Consider the following 15,796-nt stretch of genomic DNA (forward strand, 5'->3'; position numbering starts at 1 on the left):
CATTAAATAAGATTAACTTGTGAAACATTTTGTTTTCTTCTTTATTTTACAGATCTATCATTTTTATCTTCTTTAACAAAATAAACTTATAAATAACAGCAAACTAAACTATTTCGATCCACATCTTTGCAATCGTAGCCAGTTCAAACATGTTGTTTTAGTTGCACGATCTTTCTAAATCACAAGCTCGTTTGAAGATGACGGTAAAGTTTGTTGACCTCCCAAGGTTCACGATACAATCCGCTATAAATTACGAGTTCTATGATACCAAACAGGAGAGAAAAAGAGAATTCGTCCACAAAAGATAACAGTGGTTACTTCAAGTATGAATGCTTGCATTTTGGTTTTGCTTATTGTATTATATGTGTTCAGTCCAGAAGGTAAGTGAAATAATGTTCACTGATAAAGAAATAAATATTTGTTGATATTAAAGAAAGCAGAATATTCGACATTGCCGAATTTATTTTATTGTTCAGTTAAGTAAAAACGACAAATATATTATATTTCAATTTAGACCACAACTCCAACTTTTTAAAGAATGAACTGTTTCTGACACAAATATTTTTTTCTTACAAAGGATACAAGTTGTTCATTTTATTTTAAAAACGGTTTCATTTTTGTTATTTGGTGATAAATAATATTTTACCGGTTTGCATATTCTAATAATGATGGTAACGATAATGACGACGATGATGATAATAATGATGATGGCTATATGAAGTTGATCATGATATCGCGTTTTAATCGTCGTAGTTTTAGTGGTAGTAGTAGTAACAGTAGTAGTAGTAGTAACATTATTAGTAGTAGTAGTGGCGGTAATAGTAATATTACTATCATACGAGTTTTCTTCATATTTCATATTGTCATCTATTTATTACTGCAGTTATATGTAATGTATTACTGCAAGTTATATGTAATGCATTACTGCAAGCTCTATGTATTGTAAAACCCGTCGGCTTCGATGTCATCGTCATTATATATGTCCACTCTAAATGGTCGTGTTCGATTAAACACACATTGAATTGGGATTTTTTTCTGTTCCAGTGACCGGACAGGATGCGGCTGGAAACCACGAGCAGGACAATGACCTTTTAACGAGGTTGTTCCGCGTCGAGAGGCAGGTGGGAGATGATACTGCAGAGAACGGTTTTGGAAACGGAAATGGAAATGGAAATGGCAATGGAAATGGACATGAGGGATCAGGTATCTTTTATTTGTTTGCAGCGCAATAATTTCCTAAATGTTCTAGCAGATATGTGTCTTCAACATTTGTACTGCGTAAGTTTTGCTCAGAATTATATAATCAGGATTGTGCTGATGTGTTTATCTTATAAAGTTTGGTAAAAATGTTTTTATTCAGGGCTTATTTCACTGGTGTATATTGCAAGAGTGAAATATACAGCATGAACAATATGGTTACTGTGGAACATTTGACTTCGTAAGTGTTGTTATTTGGCATCATGTTTTTTGCACGTTCTCATTAGAAAAGAAATTTCGATGGTAATACTTGCTTTGCTATACAAACAGAATGACACAAATTAAAAAAGTGCTGGAAAATACATTTAAATAAGGGGAAAAGATTTCCAAGGTTGGAAAATAATGGTGTTACCCAACTTCGAAAAGAATATAATTTAATATTGAATGCATCTACCTCTAATGTCAATTGTTTATTGTACTGGCTCACTTTTATTTTCTTGTAAACAAAATATTTATATTTAGAATCTAAGGAAAAAGCACTAGTTAAAATTCATTGTATCCTTATTGCATTGTTTATGATATTCGAAGTTTATTTATTTTATAGTTCTGGTGAGCCAAGTGGTTGTAGAGACAGTAACGAAATATTTCGTTACGACTAAGTATCAGATGTTGCCCTTGAACTGTACATTGAATACGAATGAAACTATAATGATTTGCACTTCCTGTTTCTACCCGACATTCGCATACGGAATTGTCTTTAAGGTCATTGCCATATATGTCTTATGTTATGGTCGCTATGTTGGTTTCTGGTCCTAGTATAAATATTAGAGTATTTGCGTTCACCAGAAAGATAATAAGACCGAACGCTATTTTTGTGTGATAATATGGGTTTTTTCTTCAGTTTTGACAATTTCAGGTAGGGTATTATATATGAGAATAAAATTAAAGAAAAGATTTACAAAAATAAAATATAACATAATTAAAAATATGAAAATATGACATTTAATTTGGATAAGTATTGTCAATTAGGCAAAGTGTAAATCGTTTCTTCTACAAAGACGGAAGCAGTTAATTTAAGTAACGTTTTTAATCATTACAAATAATTTGATTAAAACTACTGTATTTATGCGATTTTCTTCTTCCGAGAGAAGGGGTCCAGGCGAACTGTTCACAAATATTGCGTGCGTGTGCACTGCCCATCTCATTAGAAATGTGACAATGGTATTAGCCATTAAGTCTAGTCACTCTAATCGATATGTGTCTGCATCCGAACATCCGTCCCAAACGATATCTGCATATTCAAAAAGAGGCGTTATATATAAGAAAAATCTGCAGTTTTCACAACAGTTTGTGTTCCATCGGAGAAATAACCGGTGAACCAGTCAATCACATATGATTCGAAGACATATCTTTTAAGTTTGAAAGGTTATACTTCTTAACGACAAATGGAAGCAAGTACCGCAACAACAAAAAACGAAATGGAAACACAATTCAGGTTAATCAAACAGAAAATTACAAGATTATTTATTAAAGAAACAAGTCGGTTCTTTTCCATCAGTAATGATGTTTCTTCAGCCCTTGCCTTGATATTTGCCACGATATATATGTCAACAACCGACATCTTCTATTTATATTCAGGGCTGCTTTAGCGTTAACTCCACCAGTGGAGCCCTCTGTTCTTTTAAAGAAAGTTCATTACTTGGCATGTTTGGTTCATTTGATAGTTAAATTTTAATACAGATGATGTACATGGTTGTGTTTTTATATATTTTTTTCTTTCTTTAATTGTCTTATTTATGTGTGAATAATCCGTTTCGTTTGGTAAACTTCACATAAATATCGCACATTTTGTTTGACATATATGTCTTTCGTATTTTGTTTGTGTCAATTGACATTTGTATTTGATCGATGTTTGTATTCGTTTGTGGTGTTTAATTCCTCATTCCACTATATTCATTTTCACGTGACGTTTGTTGGCCTCTTCGAGATTTTCTTGTTGCATTTAATGTTATTTTGTTTCATTTATCTTTATTACATTTATTTAACTTCATTATCTTTCATTTACCTTCATTACCTTTCATTTACCTTCATTACCTTTCATTTACCTTTAGTTAGTTTCATTCATCGTCAGATTAGTTTCATTTGTTTAGATTGCTGTATTACACTATTTGCATCACATAGATTTTGCTTTCGGTTGTGTCTCATTTCTTTTTGTTTTGCTGAATATTGATTTTTTTTCTTCGCCTGAGTCTCTTTAATTTACAACCGTGTTTCTTTTATTTTTAGCTCTTATTTTGTTGTATCTGAGATTTATATATTTTCTTTTAATTTAATATTTTATCGGGCTGAGTTTAGATCAATACATATGTAATTTTATAGCGCCTGTAATAGAAAAAAACGTACCACTATTTTAATGTATACAAACAATCGCTGATATCATGGTAAAAATATTGATCACGAAAAGTTTGTTCCAATAATTTTGTAATCGTTTTAAAGTATTTTTTAAATTTATACTTTTTGAAAATTAGTTTAGAATTTATAAAAGTGTATTTCTCGCTAGTCGTTGTACTCTGGCAAGGCATGCCGCTTTTACAAACAAAACAAAACCCAGCAAAAAGTTAGTAGTATGATAGCCGATGATTAACAGCAACTTTCGTGCTGAGCTGGCATATAACAATATACATGCCATCGAAGGCATATATGCAAGTATAAATATATAGGTATGTAAATATAAAGAAAGTGCCAGGCTATTATCAACCGTCCTCTTTAAACTCTTGTTAACTGGCAAAACATCCGCTACTTGACATTTAATCTGGCAATTAAATGAAAACTGTAACAAGTGACAGCAGTAAAAGAGGGACGAGCATGGAAGACGTTGAAAACGTGAAACAATGTACATAGGATGCAAGAAATGCTCACATAATCGTAAAAATGATCATTTTTATTCGGTGTTTTGTCTACATTTTAGTCGGTAGCTGTCTATTAGATACCGGAAATCATTAATGATGATAGTTTTAAACGAATGTCTGGTAGACGATTATATATATATATATATATATATATATATATATATATATATATATATATATATATATATATATCTTGATAAAGATTCGATCGAATCAAACAGCTGCCCGAGCTTAGCTTGATAGTCCACTTTTTCTCCTATTTCCAAGAACCTCAAGTTGTCAACTGAAAGGTTCTTCAACCCGCAAATGTTACCGGTATTTTTCCTAATCAGCTAAGAACCACACATCACTAAACGCTAAAAATATCAAACTTGCATGGTCTTTCTTTTTCACAGTTTTATGATTGCAGTAAGCTTTCGAAGCTGAATAGTATTACTTCACGACATGCAATGCACACTACGACCCAAACACCCATCACAAATAATTATTCCTATCTCAAATTACTAAGCACGTATACCTAACACACTGAGAGAATTCCGTAAGTTAAAAAAATAAGGAGGGTCACTTTTACGAAACTAATCCATGATGTAACAAAGCCTCGTGAATGCTGTACGTTATGACATTAGCTCATTGAAATTGGGAAATTTATCGGATTCAATAATATCCTCCAAACTCCAGCTACCCATAATCAACAAATAATAGCAAAATGTAACACGATTTAAAAGGAGACGTAAATACGAATATCATATACCCTAGAATAACTCGGACGATATGGAAAAGGAAACTGAAAATCACAGAAAGGAATCAATTAAACGGAGATGTAAAAAGCCTAAATTGGAATACCCCAGATGACTAGACAATACACTGAAATATGCAAGAGAGTAAACGTGCAATGAATTATAATTTAGCTAATGTACGAAACTGTATGATAACTAAATAAAAGATAAGAAAGATAAAGATAAGAAAATTCTTAGATTGAACAGGTAACTTTGTAAAAGAAGAATGACCCATGTACAGTTGTTGAACATGACAGAAAACTTGGGAAACTTTGATCAGAATTAATTACTTGAATGCTGTGGATGATGCTTTTGGTTTTCATTCGTCTAATCCCAATTCTACTTTCTGGTAACCTAGGCTAAACTTCGCGAATGTTGCGTCTTCTCATGCTGATACCAATATGTATTGTTTCTATGTAATGGTTGCTAGGGGTTACGTCTGCAACAACTTTTCTAGAGATTAGCTATTTACTGTAGGTATCAAATAGCTGGGATGGCAACATATGAAACACACAACAGAGCTCATAAATAATGGAAACACCACAAGATAAACATCTGGACCCGACTAATCCGGCGCAACATTGTGCTACGCATATTTACCGGTAATATCAAACCTAATTTTAAAAAAAAAGAGCTAATGCGTAAATAGGATCAAATGATTTATTCCTTCTTGGTTCAGTTTTTATATCACATAAATGGTTGGTTACTTATTGATGTTTTCCAAAGAGGCAATGCTCTTTTTATGATAAATTATTATGCCAAGTTAGACGATGCAAAGATTGAATCATTAAATAGAACCATGTTAATATTTCTTAGTTGAATTACCGAATATCATGGCGAAGGGCGGTGGAAACGTAATATTCTGTCCCAAAATACAAATGTGAGAATGTAATTTTTTAGTATTCTTAAACCAAAAATATAAAAGGTCGATGGAAAATGTCTTCTAGAGAATAAAATATAGTACCAGTGACAGAAGTCGATGGAAAGTGTGTTCTAGAAAATACAATATAGTACCCGTGACAGAAGTCGATGGAAAGTGTCTTCTAGAGAATACAATATAGTACCCGTCACAAAAGTCAATGGAAATTGTATTTTAGAAAATAAAATATAGTACCCGTGACAGAAGTTGATAAAAAGTGTGTTCTAAAAAAAAATAAATAAAATACTTGTGACAGAAGTTGATGGAAAGTGTGTCCTAGAGATTAAAACATAGCACCTGCGGCAAAAGAGATAGCCGAAAATCTGAAGCAAAACGAAGAAACAAACTTGTGATGAACCTTGAGTTTAGTCTTGATTACAAAGGTAATGTAACTTACCACATGGCATTGTGTGTATGATGCCCACTGAGTTAAAAAAGTGACCATAGGGCAATATGCTTATAATGTCCACTGAATTATAACAGTGACCAAATGGTAAAGTGCTATGTCAACTGATTTATAATAGTGGCTGTATGGCAATCTGCTTATGATGTCCACTGAGTTATACAAGTGACCATATGACCATGTGCGTATGATGTCCACTGAGTTATAATAGTGACCATATGACCGTGTGCGTACGATGTCCACTGAGTTATATAAGTGACCATATGACCGTGTGCGTATGATGTCCACTGAGTTATAATAGTGACCATATGACCGTGTGCGTACGATGTCCACTGAGTTATAAGAGTGACCATATGACCGTGTGCGTACGATGTCCACTGATTTATAATAGTGACCATATGACCGTGTGCGTACGATGTCCACTGAGTTATAATAGTGACCATATGACCGTGTGCGTACGATGTCCACTGAGTTATAATAGTGGATATATGCCAATGTGTTTATGATGTCCACTGAGTTATAATATTGTTTTTGTAAAATGTATATAAAATTCTCACTTAGATTCAAGAACCTCAGTTCCTTACACTCAGGTTGGTGTATATCGTGGTTAACTAATTTCAGCTTTGTCGGAACCGCATTATTTCCTAAAATCATATATTATTTATCGACTTTTATACAGGACGTGACAAATGAATTGATGTGTACTACAATTATTACACGTTATGTTAAATTGGCTGTGTGCTATAATTATTATACATTATGTTGTCGTGGGTTTGATTCCCGGCCGGCCAAGTCATACCAAAGACTTAAAAAAATGGTACTAACAGCTGCATTAAGAGGTTAGTGTTAGGACTGGTCGGCCTGGTGTCAGTATAATGTGACTGGGTGGGACATCGTGCTACATGTTTGCGGCATAATGCCCCAGTGCTACATTAAAAAATCCAAATCACACACACACACACACACACACACACACACACACACACACATTATGTTAAATTGGCTGTGTGCTAAAATTATTAAACATATGTTAAACTGGCTTAGTTTTAATTTATATTATTAGGAGTGGAATTCAAAGCGTGTAAAAGTGAAATCCGTATGTCCATCTTACCTAGACTGCTAATTTTGTATGTGTTAGATGGCAATAAAATATTCTGCGTCTGTCTTTACATAGTCTACTAAATCGTGACATGTTCAATGGCAATAAAATATTCCGCTTCTGTCTTTACACATTCTACTAAATCGTGACATGTTCAATACAATATTCCGTGTCTATCTTTACAAAGTCTATTACATTGTGACATGTTCCATGGCAATAAAAGATCACCATCTCGCCTTACTTAATCTATTACAGTTCAATGTGCTCAATGGCTATGAAGTATACGGCATCTCTCTTTACTTAGTCTACTACATTTTGATGGGGCCCCGAGTGGCCAGGTGGTCTAAAGCGCTCTCCGTTACGGATCACTGCCATCTCACCTCTGTCTGCGTAGGTTCGAGTCTCGGATTCAGCCAATGTGGGTATTTGAGAAAGCTTGCCAGTAGCTTCTCGTGGGTCGGTAGTTTCCGGGGTTTTCCCGGGTTCTTCCTCCACCATTAATACTGGCCGCCATGTATAGCCTATCGTGTGCTTAAAAATGGCGTTAAACCCTACAACAACAATAACAATATTTTGATGTGTTAGATGACAATTAAATAATCCGCTTTCTTACATCAGTTCTGTTTTCAGTTTGTTTATTTTTTGCCAGGCTCCCATGTCACATTGTTCTTAGTGTCAGTTAATACAGTCATCACTGTCAAATCTTAAAACGTTGTTATCCAAAATGTATCGTATGGAATAGTTTTCTCTTCTCTCTAAATATTTTCGAAGTGTTGTTGTTAATTGCATCGTTAAACTGAGTTTATGTTCATAAAATATATGACAAATTTGCCTCGTTTCTTTCTTCTTCATGTTATTTGCAAATTCACCGAGTTTCGTTGTTTCTGCATTTCATATATTCCTTCTATGGTTGTCAATGTCCTTTTCTATATCCTTTATAGAGTCATTACACCTTATAATTTCGTTTAAGGTTTTATTCTATTATCGTCTCTTGTTGTCGACTGTCGCACTTAAAAGTTTTCATTTAATTGCCGGACTATATTTACAGTAGCATAAATTGGTAATAGCTTTCCAGTAAGAATACTGACGATAACCAGGCATTTTTTTTTTCTGCTCACATACATTCATAATATCGAGGTCTTCACCGTCTAACTTCTTAAAGCGGTTGGTAATCTTCAACTATCTTACGACTTAAGGCAGTGGTTCCCAAACTCCGTGTCGCGACCCAAGCCAGAGTTAAAAGACGTTCTGGAAGGTGTCGAGGATTTTGTTTTAGGGTGGCAAAACTTATAAAATTGTGGAAATAGGGCCGAGTGGCTCAGAAAATTTTTTTTTTTAGGGTCGCGGCCAAAAAAAAAGGTTGGGAATTGGGAATCACTGACTTAAAGTAATGTTGTCTGTTTAGACAGACATAGGTTGTTAGTCTGAAATTCAGTTTATATATCACCTTATATAAGCAAAGTTTCCTTGCACATCAGACTACAGCCAGGACTATATATTGTAAACAACGTTCCAGCCTTCCCCCAATCATTGGACACACAATTTCGGCATCCTTTGTGTTGTAGGTTAAGTCAGTTTTGCCTTTTTGCATTTTTTATTACGGAAGTTTACCAATTAAAACTGACAGTGCTAAATCGACGGTTCAAAATCCTTGATAATTGGTTACCTAGCGTTATATTTCTTTTGAATTTCTTGTAAAATGTAACGTTTGTTGAAGATTATTGTTGAAATAAAGGTGCAAAGATAATGGCGTTGCGAGGGAAGAGAAAGTTTTATCAAATGATTTATCTTAAACTTATGATTAAGATCGTATCTGATTAGTGTGAAGTAAGATAGGGAAATTGTAAACTGAACAACCCCAGTATTTTTGAGACGATTGCAATATCTGAGAAAATATGTATTAATTTCTGTCATCATTTTAGCCATTGTACGATATCATTTTTGTTTTCTACCTAACACCTACATCTTGTTTGGTTTGATTTCACAAGATATAATTTTTTAACATGATGGATCGGTTAAGCATCAAATGGTGTTTTAAATAACTATCACTGCCTTTCAGATCCCGAAGAATTCTAATCCTACTAGATTTCTGGATGTTGGAACATGTGAGGCAGCAGAAAATGGAGCATCCATTATTTCCGCATTTAACAACCAATATTACGTATTTCCTAATCACCCAACATGTTGATGCCCATTTAAAAATAACAATATGCTTCATGTATTCTAGGATTTTCCAAATTATTACATATCTGTACAGTCATGCTTACGTCATCCATTTAAAGTGACAAGCCTAAAGGACGCATACTCTTGCACATCATGTCATTTGTTTTCGTATTGTCTGGTTCTCAAATTTTGGTGTTTCTGTGAAATATAAAAGTGGACTTACTTAACTGTAAAAACTGTCGACAGAAATAAAAATTGAATGTTAAAAGCCTTTACGTTGTCTTTGATGCCCCTGAGCAGATACAAGGTACTTCATTCTGAAAGCGAACTTTTAATAATCGTTTCGTTTTGCAACATTATATTAGACATGCACGATCGGTATATACATATATTAAACTTGGCAACTTTGATCTTCATCGAGCAGAATAACAGATAATGTAGGTTTTCAATATTTTCTTCAGTCCTGTAAAACCTAATATGACACGGATGACTGTGAAGTTCTATATGACCCACTGTTATGCGTTGGGATGGGATGCTCCCAATATTTATTTGAATTACTGTGGAATTCCCACCCTGGCTCGTTTTGCAGGAAGTGAAATTAGTGATAGAGAGAGGTAAAGCTCCGAGCCCCCAGTCAGCAATACCGACAATTAAATTATTAAGAACATAAAGGTGAAATTCAAAAAATAACAATTTAAGACAAATTAAACGATATTAATTTCTCAACCAATCTTCTTCCTTTCGACCATGTAACAACCTATTTCGTCACGGGATTATATTGTGAGATGACTTTCCCCTGTACTTGGTTTCTACTCATATGTGTTTACTCCGCTAGTTCCTTTCCTCCTTCCGGCGTTCTCCGTACTCCGATTCTTCCTATCCTCTTCCCCTTTTGTCTTCTTTTCTCCTCCTCCTTCTCTTTCTCTCTTTCTCCAGCAACGAGGCTTGTTCTCCGCCTACTTCTATCCTGTCTCCCTGAGACTCGGGACTTGACTACCCGGTAGTTCTGTCCCCAAAAGCTTCCTGCGATACAAGATCCAAAAGTTACAATTTAATTCAACAATTGCAAAATCTAGAATATCACATAAATAAATACACTAGTTTACCACGAAGTAACTAAATAGCGAATTACAATATTAATTCTGACGAGCGAGCAATCTACATAATCATAGCTCATTTCTCAAGTACGCATGTAAATTAAACAATACAAAGGTAATTCTACGTACTAACGATTCTAGTAAGTAAATATACATACTGCACATAATTACAATTACAATGCCGTAACATTCTGCAACAATCGAGCAAATAACTCACTGACCTTTACGAAGCTTTCTGTCCTTGAATGTACCAAGGTTTTTCCCGCCAAATCACGAGTGGCTTCCCGGAGTTATTGCTACAACTTGTCAGCACGATGCTTCAAAATGACTAATTCGTTCCCAGCCCAAATGACTGTTAAATTCTGGATCGAATTGATGGCCCCACCCTTTCTCAGTTCTGATTGGATATTAATTCTACCCCAGTCGGTTTAGATTAACAGACGAGCCTCAGGTCATCTGTCAACGCGGGGAGATTTACAACAGCATCGAGGGTCCTTTGTTCTAGCACAAAGCTTCCAACGTCTACATGTGAGTTTCAACACCTAACGGAGCGGCTCTTGTACAAACGCGAATCGCCACGACAGTGCAGGGTCGACATACTCATGGCGCTAACCCATTCCTTTGCTCCTGACTTACGTAATCGCGGGCAGGCAAACGTGACAATGACTGACATCTACTCATGGGTTCTGCTCTCTGCTCGTCCAATGTGGAAAAATGGGGGAGGGGGGAGTTTGCCAGTAGCTTTTCGTGGGTCGGAGGGTCTACCCTAGCTCCTTCTCCACCAGCTATGCTGGCTGACATGTATTACCTGTCGTTTGATAATAAATGGCGTAAAACTCACAAAAATCGCAAATCATGTTTTCTTTCCTTCAAATTAAATATTGTTTCAGTTAGCATTTTGTTAAGAGTTTGTCAAGGAGCAAGATGAGATGTTAATAACTGGTTTTCAGTCGTATTGCTGTATCTTGCAAATGATAAAATGTAGTCATTATTAAACCCGACTTATACAGAATAGGCTTATATCATATAATTCACCTTTGTCTGTCAGTACGTTTTTCTGTCATTTATCAATTAAAATGTAGAGAATAAAGCTTTGAGATCCTTTGCATACAAAGCACGGACAAGAGCCAGCAAATATGTTTGATAAAGATATTTGCATGTAATTGTGTATTGAAACATATTTAGTCATGCCAACAATACAAATTAGTAGGTCAGGTCAAGGTAGAAATACATTTAAAAATAACATAATGACTCAGGGGAGCAAACTATTACCAACACACATAAACTTTGCAGTACACGAGTATCTCCCCCTTCTCTCCCTCTCTCTCTCTCTCTCTCTCTCTCTCTCTCTCAATCCCCCCTCTCTCTCTTACACAGTATCGTAGTTCCTCTACGTCCTGTATGCGAATAGTTTTGCATGAAAAAGAGAAAAATGGACAAACGGCCTTTAATTTTAGTTGGTGCAAGGTAATGAATCAAAGGTAAACATTTTGTTCGTTGTGGAATTTGAACCATTGACGTTTCTTGCCTCTAAAATAAAGAACATGATAGTCTTAATAAATTTGTCTGCGTTGCCATGGTTTTATTATTAAACAGTGACGCATCCTACGTTATATATATATATATATATATATATATATATATATATATATATATATATATATATATATATATTCTTCATTTCGTTCAAAACCGTAAATATACTAAAAACTCGAATAGATATAACTAGATCAATATTATTTATTTCAATGAAGCCGTAGATATACTATACATTCCTGTGGATCAAAATGCTCAGGATATTTGACCTCTCAACCATGTCTGGACAAAGGACAACCACGAGTGCATTGCCCTGCTTGTCAGGGTACTTTTATCAACCCTGACTGTTGCCAATAACATCCGAAGAAGCAAGGTTCACAGAGAAAAGTGCTTGTCAACTGTTGTGATTGTGCCCTGCTTGTGGACAAAGCATGCGTACAAATAGTGCAAAGGAACACGTATGTTCAGAAAAGAAACAATGTCACATTTACCGCCAAATCGAAACTTAGAACACGAATGTCAGATTCGAAAGTACCATTCCCAGCTAGAGGAGGAAGATGACCAGAAGAAAGGCAATTTCATCTTTTTCGATTCCAAATGCATGCAAGAGACCGGTTTTCACATTCATAATTTCTGCGTGGCTCACTGAGCGTGCGAGAATTGCATCCAAGGGCCTATCTTTAATTATTGCCATCACTTCAGCTAGATTCCTGGAGAACGTGACACAATCTTTCGCGGACCGAACACGCTATCCGATTTCGCCCGATGGATCTTAAACCCCATGGACGAGACGTGGAGCCAAGAGGGCATCTAACGTGACGGAGATTGTCATCACCATGCCAAGGTGATGGCTCAAAATTTCTCAGGATACGATGGACAGGTTATTCTCAGATACTATATGGAACAAAGTACCGAACATCCGAAAGTGACTTTGAACGCAGCCAAAATCATTTCCATGCAAGTGGGTCAAGTACAGTTTAAAGATTCGATGAGCTACTTGGTCATGCCTTTGTGTCGAATGCCTAAACCGTTTGGAATGACAAAAATGACCAAAGGTTATTTTCCACACTTTTTCAATACAGAGGCCAATCAACATGTATTTCTACCCATTTGCATGAGGTTCACGACTACAGTCCCAACAACATGCGTCTCGAACAACGAGAAGCTTTCTACGCTTGGTACCAGACTCATGCCTCAGACACTTTGCCTTTCAGGAATAAATGTATTAGTATTGTCGTTCCGACGTGGACATTTTACGGAAGTGCTGTGGAAAATTTAGAGAACTGTTCATGGAATACGGAGGGATGGATCATTTGAAAGAAGACTGCACCATTGCCAAAGCGTATTCTTTAGGGTACCGCCAAAGATTCACACTCGAAAATACCCTGGCTGGCATCAACCCTCAAAGGACGAACTTTGTCAAACGTCAATTCTCGGTCAAAGCCCTACGTTGGCTACATAAATTGTGCGACAAGGAAGACAAATGGATCCAATGTGGCCGCAACGGGGAGGCGAAAAGACTATCGAAACATATTCGGTGGATGGTTGGGACTTAAAAAAACCTAAGATCGTCTACGAGTTTAACCGCTGCTTATTTCACGAATGTCCCCTCTGTTACTCTGAACGTGACACTAAAAGTCAGTTTTTACAATTGACCATGGACGAATCGTACTAGGCCACTTGTCAGAGGTGATTGAAATTAGAACAGCAAGGATACCAAGTGATGGAAATGTGGGAACACGAGTCCAATAACCGTTTGAAAACCGATCCCGAGTTCAAGTGCATCGTGGAAAGTTACAAGTTGGTGGACCCACTGAACCCGCGGTACAGTTTGTACGGGGGACGGATGAATGCCACCTATTTGCTGTACCAAGCCGACGAGGAGAAAGGATAGTAAATCCAATACCTGGACGTGTGTTCGCTGTATCCTTACGTGTGCAAATATTGTCACTTTCCCACAATTGTTGACCAAACACATCGACGTGTTTCCCCTGTGCCGTGCTTGTGCTGCAACGTGCAACCAAGACCGATCCCGTCAGCATACCCAGGGGGAACGCGCCTTGACAGAAGCGTGGGTCACGGGGAATTGTTTCAAGCTCTGGTCATGTTATGCCAACTGTTAGAAGTGTACGAAATTTACCACTTTCTCAAGGCAGAAAAATACCACAAGGGTGACCAGACACAGAAAGGCATTTTCGAAGACTAGGTGGATGCCTATTTGAAACTGAAACAAGAAGTCAGCGGCTATCCTTCCTGGTTCCAAACTCCAGAAGACCAAATGAAATTCAAAGAAATTACTAGGAGCAAGAAGGCATCACTTTAGGCAACCTGGAGAAAAACGAAGGAAGGCTATTGTTTGCCAAAGCGATGTAAAATTATTTGTTGGGTAAAATGGCACAACGACCATGTTTACCCAATGCACGGTATTTTACAGAACCTTCCCGTTACTTCCACATGATTCACCGAGTGTAAGGTGAAATGAATAGCTCTCAATTATCGCAACAGTCAAGTGGTGAATATAAGCGTATTGAAAGAAGCTTTCGAGTCTGGACAGGATGGAAACTTTAAAGTGACCACCTACGAACCGCACATGTACGTTTACCCACACACCATATCGTCAGTCGTCCTTTGGGAAATGTGTATCAAATCGTGTACCAGAAGCGAGTGAGACTTCCCAATCCCTTCACTTTGCCGTACTGACACATGGATATTGGTCAGCATATAAAAAAGGACAACGTCCAAGACCGATAGTTCATTGTAACTACCAAGACCAAGCGAGAAACATGAATACTTTTAAACAGACATCATTTAAGTTTAGTGATTCACAAGTAGAGTGCAATGCTGTGCCTTGCGATGAGAGCGATGCCGTACACGGTGACCTCTGCATTTAAATAAAGTGTCATGGGAAATTTGGTATGACTACTACTACTACTATCACTACACCTGCCATGGAAAGTGATGCTGTCCGCGTCTAACCTGACGGATGCGAAGGCGATGCTACTCGTTACAGAACACCTTTTCACTTTACTGGTTTTAATGGTGGATGACATTCTTCACGTAACACAATACATCTACCAACCTACAGATGTCATGTAACCCTAAGTAAACTCCTGCGGATTTCATTGTGCCCTCATCGAAATGACCCCGTGAAAGACGAATATTACAAGGATGCTTGGCAGGGACTTGCCAGAGCAAAATCTCAATTTTTGACTGTAGAAAGTTTGTGTCGAGAAATTCACAAAAGCAAAGTCAAAAAGTCAACACATTTGTCCGATTTCTCTGGATCAAGTCTGAGTTCATTCGGTTATTCCGCTTTAGACCGTTTACACTAGAAAATTTTATTGACATTCTTGATGGATAATCTGAATAGCAGTGGTCAGAAATTACTCACTATTTCCATTATTTCGCTCTAGGATAAGAGTTTGAATAAAATAAGGACAATTAGAAGTAACGTACAATCAGCTCTGTGCAGAAAGAACACTTTTTGTCTCCGACAAAAACAGGTATAAAAACGGGATACCGTGCCACGACTTTTATCAGTGGTGATACAACAGATTCCGTGGAAGGAAATCGATGAGAATATTCAAACGGTGGAAGATTACCAACACGTATTACGAGAACTGTGTCCCATGAATTATGGTCGACATGTGGTGTGTGTCTTATTGACTTGCTTATTGTGATTTTGTTTACTAGTCGA

General features: G+C 36.5%; 1 long non-coding RNA gene across 1 annotated transcript; it reads left to right on the top strand.

The window, feature by feature from the left end:
* The first annotated feature begins 287 nt into the window (after positions 1 to 287).
* On the top strand, positions 288 to 9,728 carry LOC149798075 (uncharacterized). The gene is made up of 3 exons (XR_016421579.1): positions 288 to 380; positions 1,045 to 1,203; positions 9,363 to 9,728. It is a non-coding gene; the product is annotated as an uncharacterized LOC149798075 (long non-coding RNA).
* Positions 9,729 to 15,796: the final 6,068 nt, after the last annotated feature.

The sequence above is a fragment of the Sinohyriopsis cumingii genome, chromosome 6 (assembly GCF_028554795.1).
Source record: "Sinohyriopsis cumingii isolate HCF-2022 chromosome 6, ASM2855479v2, whole genome shotgun sequence".
Lineage (NCBI taxonomy): Eukaryota > Metazoa > Mollusca > Bivalvia > Unionida > Unionidae > Sinohyriopsis > Sinohyriopsis cumingii.